Source organism: Chaetura pelagica, unplaced genomic scaffold (assembly GCF_000747805.2).
Source record: "Chaetura pelagica isolate M959 unplaced genomic scaffold, ChaPel_1.0 scaffold456, whole genome shotgun sequence".
In the NCBI taxonomy this organism is placed as follows: domain Eukaryota; kingdom Metazoa; phylum Chordata; class Aves; order Apodiformes; family Apodidae; genus Chaetura; species Chaetura pelagica.
This window is the reverse complement of record NW_009953574.1, coordinates 1,329,904-1,335,977: the sequence shown is the minus strand read 5'-3', so window position 1 is coordinate 1,335,977 and position 6,074 is coordinate 1,329,904. Positions and strand designations below refer to the sequence as shown.

Genomic DNA, 6,074 nt, shown 5'->3' with positions numbered 1-6,074 from the left:
CCTCCGTCCTGCTATAAGTGGCAAGGCCGCGGCCGCTGGGCCAGCTGGACACCCGTGGGGCTCCGCACAGCCCGGCCCTCCTGCAGGCAGCAGCAGCCCCGGCTCCCCGGCAGCCTGTAAGCACATGCCTCTTGTCTCTCCCTCTCCAGCATCATCCGGCTGAGCAGGGCAGGGAGCGTTTCAGCATCCCCTGCTCCGCAGATCTTTGGATTTCAGGGCTCCTGCTGAGGGTTTTTCTCTGCCTTGCAACTGCTCGGCTGGGGAAGGGTTTGTGAGAGCAGGGCTGGGGGAAACGGGGAGTCTCTGGGTGTATGATGTACTTCTAAAGCACTCTTCTAGCAAGCAATTTCTTCACAGGTCACTGAGCTAATCTCAGAAACTGCCTCTGGTTTATGTGGTGTTTGGGGGTGGGATTTCTTTAAATTCTTGCTTTTGGTTTCTGTTGTATCTTCGTTGCCTGATACACATATTCCCTCCTGGAAGGCGATGGTTTTGAAAGTACAGGCAGCCACTGGAGTGTAAATAGAGCTTTTCTCTTTGCTTCCCAGCCGAGTGGATGTATCGGGAGTGTTTGCAGTGGGATAGAGCCATGTCAGAGCTGTCAGCTCCGTGTCTTCCCAGACAGGTGATCAGATGTGCCTGTCTGAAGCTCTTAAGGACAGCTGGGAAGAAATAGCTGATGCATTCAGTGGCTGTTCTGTGCGCTCCCAGGAGATGAGATGCTCTCAGTGAGCACAGGTACCCTCTGAATCGTGGGAGCAGGCTGGCAGTAAGAGAACTGAGGAATATGGACATGAAGCTTTTGCCTAATGATGATCACATCTTCCTCTTTCTTCCTATAATGTCGGGCAGTTGTGGAGTTTCTGACAAGCTGTACTTGTTTGCATTCACCTGGGGACAGCTACACCTTTATTTTTACACAAATACTACACCCCTGCATCTATCTGCATTTGCACAATCACTTGCCTGAGTGGAACTACTTGCCCATGTGTTGGCAAGATGGGTGTTTCTGTCATTAATCTTTTCTTTAGCAATTAGGCAAAAGATAAGTTAATGTGTGTGACTGGTCAGGTTTGTATTGTGTAAATAGGAACTAGTCTGTGGTTTAGAAATGGATATGGCTGCTTTTAAAATCACTGAACTCTAGCACATTAAATGGGGGGGGAGGGGATGATGAAAACAATCCACCTACCCATTTGTCTTTTACCTTGTTTTGAAAGGAAAAGTGTGTTGTTAAAAATAACAACAATGCTTCCAAAAGGAAACTGATTACATTCTTAAGCCGTTATGTACAAAGCAAACAGCTGATCAAGCTAACAAATAGGGCTTTGAAATTTAAACTTTTTTAATTATAAAAACACCCACATACTTCAAATCAGTGACAACACCCTCCTCCTTTTCCCTCTCCCTCCCCCCCAAGTACAGATTTCTTGAATACAAATAGGTTCTTAATTTCTTCTTAAAGAATTTAGGATATAAAAATATAATATTGACTAATACCTGCTAGAAAAATGTGGGTTGGGTGTTTTGGAGCTACCACTTTAAGTGGGAAAAAAACCCACAAACCAAGAGTTCAGTGCAGAAGAAAGTTAATTGCAGAGATTTTTGGACTGCAGTCCTGAGGAACCAGCCCAGGGCTGGGGTTTACAGCTGGTTTCTGACTTGCTCTGCTCTTGGGAGGTTTAAGCTGGGGAAGGTCTGTACAATTGGGCTCTTGAGCTGTTTCTAACAGAAGTTATTCCCTGCTGTGACTGATGTCTTGTCTCCACATATGCTGGTATAATTCTCTGCCTGGATGTAAATAATGGCAGCTGTTCAAAAGGAGACAACGTTTAGGGTACTCAAACACTTGGAGGTAAACACTCTCCAGCCCATCCTGGCTGACCTTTATTTCGGAAGCAGCCTTTCCATCGAACTGTACCATGAATGGAAAATCCTGACACATGGTATGAAACAGCTGGTGGAAGCCCTGTCAGGTCCCTGTTTGCATCCATGAATAGGGGACTGGTGCTGTAGGATGAACTTGATCTCTGATCTGAGCCCATGAATATGACTTATAGTCCACACCCATTGCACTAGTAAGCTTTAAGTAACTGTCTTCCTTGTTCCCAGGAGGCAATTTACTGCCTTTTTTAATAATAACTATGTGAAAAGAAGGTACTTGCATGTCACGGGATATCCCACGGCCCTTTCTGTGCTTTTCTGGTGGAAGCTTGTGCTCCTTTGGTGCAGTTCAGGTACCACAGCTGTCCTCGCTTTCCAATCTCCATTTTGGAAATGCCTACTTGCTGTCATTACATATAGTGGGATCTGGGACATGGCTGAAACTTCCAGTGCTTCAGTGGAGAAAACTAATGATGTGAGCCAGGAATAATATTGTCCCCTCAGCAGTGGCCTGTGAGAATGATGTCCCTTTAAGTTTATAGCCCCTTCAGGGGATGCACTGGGGGCATTTACATTTCAGTTCCTTAAAGAACCTTGGAACATTCCTCTGATTTTTGCTGAGGGGATGGTCCAGTCCTGCCCATTATGTTCAGCACTTTCCCTTTTTGTGCTGCTGCTTAAACCTGAAGTCCCAGTGGTGTTAAATGCAGCAAGAAAAGCCTCACCACCCTCAAGGGGCAAAGTTTTCTCAGGCTTTGGGTACAATCCTACATTGGAGCAGCTTCTGGAGAGCAATGGGCAAATCCTGGCTGGCTGGTGCCAGGCTTCCTCTGGGATCACAGAGATATGGCTGTCACCAGCATGTGTGGAGGGCTGACCCATGCAGGCAGTGCCCACCTCTCCCCCTCGTGGTCCCCAGCTGTTGTCACCTTGTGCTCGGCATGTAGGAGTGCAAAGGTGGCAAAGCTGAGATTTCAGATGCAGTTCTGTAACTTTAGCTACGTGGAATCACTTGTGCTTGAAAAAGTGATGGAAATAATGTCTATATGATAAACTTGCCCAGACCTGACTGATTTTATAATAAAAAGTGCATTTTAAGTCAAAAGACTTCAGCTTGGTTCACTGGTGTATTTTTTTTCCCTATTTCTCTATTACAGAAGATGCAGACAGGGAAAATAACGCAGCAATGCCTGAGATCAGTCATTTCATGTCTGCTTTTGGCAGAGGGAGTGTGGGAGGAAGAAAGAGACCTCATGTTTCATTTAGATACCCTGATTTGGAGAGGAGTTTTAAGCAGATGGCTCTTGAGACACTAGGACTCTAAAGGATTAAATGGTGTTTAGATAAACACATGCTTCTCCTGCTGCAGCAGGGGTTTAGGAGGACTCTACCATCTATTCTGTCTTCAGCTATTTTCTCCTAGGCTCCAGTAAAAACCCTGCTTGCAGCCACTTGGCTGGCTGTAGGAGCGAAGGCACTGGGGATTCCCTGAGCTTCAGAGACAGGCCAGTTTTGAGTCCCTGATGTGCTTTGTCTGGGGCTTTTTGGAGATGGGCAGCCCAGAGCCAGCTCTGGGGATGTCACCCCCACTGGCGTCTGTGGCAAGGAATCAAGCCAAGGCTGGTCTGAGTGTTTCTGCAAATCCTCCACCTGTGTCTAAATGGAGCCTGTGGACTTGGCAAAAATATTGTGGAAATTTGGGCTCTGAAACAATGTGTAAATTGGTGAAATAAAGTCCCTTAGAGAAAGTTTATTAATTGCTTGGTGCAGGGAAGTAGTCTGTGGTGTCTAGAGGTAGTCACAAAGTTGGGCTGAAATAGTAGAATCACAGAATGGTTTGGGTTGGAAGGAACCTCAAAGATCATCTAGTTCCAACCCTCCTGCATGGGCAGGGACACCTCCCACTAGACCAGGTTGCTCAGAGCCCCATCCAAGCTGGATGGAAGGATGGATGCTCTTGTGCTTCTCCAGCTTTTTCATCTCCCTCTGAAGGATGGCAAATAGGGTTTGTGTCCTATGCAGGGCTGGACTACAATGACATTTAGGCCTTTGCCCTGATTTCAAATTGCTCCAAGGATTGCATTATAGCCACACTGGAATGCAACAGATGGGTCTGAGGAAGCAGTCTTTCAAAAAAGGCTGAATTAAAGAGTGTCTGGAAAAGGCAGGGAGCCGGGACAGAGTTCCTGACAGTGAGGGAGCTGCAGCCCAGAGTGGAAGAGCTTTTGCTCTGTGTCTGACTGCAAACTCTTCAGGCAGAGTTGCAGTTTTGGTTTGGATGCTGTTACAGAATTGCATTATATTTGTAAAGAGGAAATTCAAAACCTCTTGATTTCAGATGGGCCTTTTCAGAAGACCCACCCCTTCCACAGATGTGCCTTGTAATTTGGGATGCATCTTTCCTCCTGCCCTGCAGAGCTGGCTGTTCGGCACGTCAGTCAGCAACTGTTAATGGTGAAGGATTAAAAGCTGCATTTGTGGTCTGTTGGGTTTAAATGCACAATGCCAGTTGTCACCCAGATCTCTAAGGAAGAACAGGATTTAAAAAAAAAAAAATTATTCCTGCAGGGAAGAAGCACTGCAGGGTGGCTTTTTGGCTTCCTTGTTTCTGATAACTTTTTTGGCTTCCTTGTTTCTGATAACCCCTGGAAAGTGAAAAGCAAAACAGAGTGGAAAAGAGGAGAGTAAATTCTGTCTCACAGGAGGCTGCCTGACAAGTGTAGCTTGAGGTTTAATAATTTGGACCAAAATGTTTCAGAGCCATTTTACGTGCTGAATTGCAGAGCTACTGTGAAGCGAGTGTGTTCTGATGCCTCTGCTGTGATGTAGATAGGTAGGAGGAACAGGAGAAATAGCTAAAATAAAAAAGAAAAGCTTCCTTCTTGGAAGATCCTCCCACTTGTCTTCAAGACATCAGAGACCTTCATGCTTGATGATGCTTTGAGATAGGGGGAGCTTCAGCTCAAAGGATGGCTGGCTCCAGTGGTGTCCATCTGCTGGAGTGGTGGGTTTGAGAGACCCCTGCTAACAAGCAGTGTCATGTGCCAGACATGCTGAGGGGGTCCTGCTGGGAGGTGTGGTTGGTACAGAGGTTTGTAATCCACCTGGTTTGCTTCAAGCTAGTTTTAATGCTGCACCAGTTGCCCCAGTATGTGAGGGTTCTTGTGTGACACCAGTGTTTACACAACAGAGGACTTGGAGCTTCTGGCAGAGCAAGAATTGCTTGCCACTGTTTCCCTTGGACAGAGGCAACAAAAAATCCATGCAATCCTCCTGAACTGTCTTACGAACCAGGTTGCTGGGTTTACCTTTCTTCCTTTGCTAAGAAAAACAGAAGCAGTTCATCCCAGTAAGCCCTTGGCTGGTCAAGCCCATGGTGGTTCTAGTTAGCTTTCCTGCAGGGCATTGGCTCCCAGCACTTCCCCAATGCCTTCATTTGGAAATACTCACTTTTCATGTGCTTCCAGTGGTCCCTGACCAAAGGTCCCCTTAAGAGTAACTGTGAAACCAACCCTAAATATAGTTGCACCACTGCTGACAGGATGCTGGGGTGGGAGAAAATAATGTACTTTCTTTGAAATAAATGCCCCAAGTTGTGGGAACTGTTGTGACTTGGCAGGCTCCTTGCAAGTCTTTAGCTATTTGTTTAGCTTGGGACTGGCTGCCCCTGGCAGTTGTTACCATCAGCTGCCTTTCTTATCTACTCTTTTCTATAATAAACATTGGAGCAAAGGTTTGGAATTAGTCACTTCTGAGACACTGCCTGCCTTTCCAGCTTCTGTCTTATCATCTCACTTGTGGACTCTAGAGCCTTTTCCACTTTATTCTGTGCCTTGCTTTGCCCCTCATTGAACTGACATAGCAAAGAGCTCTTTAAAATACCCTGTAGGTATGTCACCCCCAGGACTGCCAGCATCCCAGAAGACATGCTGCCCCGGGACAGCTGGCTGCAGTCCTGCTGCTGCTGGGTACCACAGAAGGTTTTCTAGCATGACTTACCTAATCCAGTGGATGGGCAGGATGAGCTATTCTGGCTGATCTCTGCCTCCATGGGCAGCTCATCTGAACAGGGTTAGGATTCTGAAAGCATCTTGGGAGCCTGGCGCCGTGTCCTGCTCTTCAGTACAGCATTTACCATGGGGCAGGAGGTGGTGCCAACATAAACAGCACCTCCAGAGGCACAGGACTGT

General features: G+C 46.7%; 1 protein-coding gene across 1 annotated transcript in view; it reads left to right on the top strand.

Annotated features, from left to right (window-relative positions):
• Positions 1 to 154: 154 nt before the first annotated feature.
• Positions 155 to 6,074, top strand: part of FHL1 (four and a half LIM domains 1) — a 28,816-nt gene continuing 22,896 nt past the window's right edge. The window contains exon 1 of the mRNA XM_009999658.1: positions 155 to 267. The gene's annotated coding sequence lies outside the window, so the exon portion shown is untranslated. The remainder of the gene's footprint in view (positions 268 to 6,074) is intronic.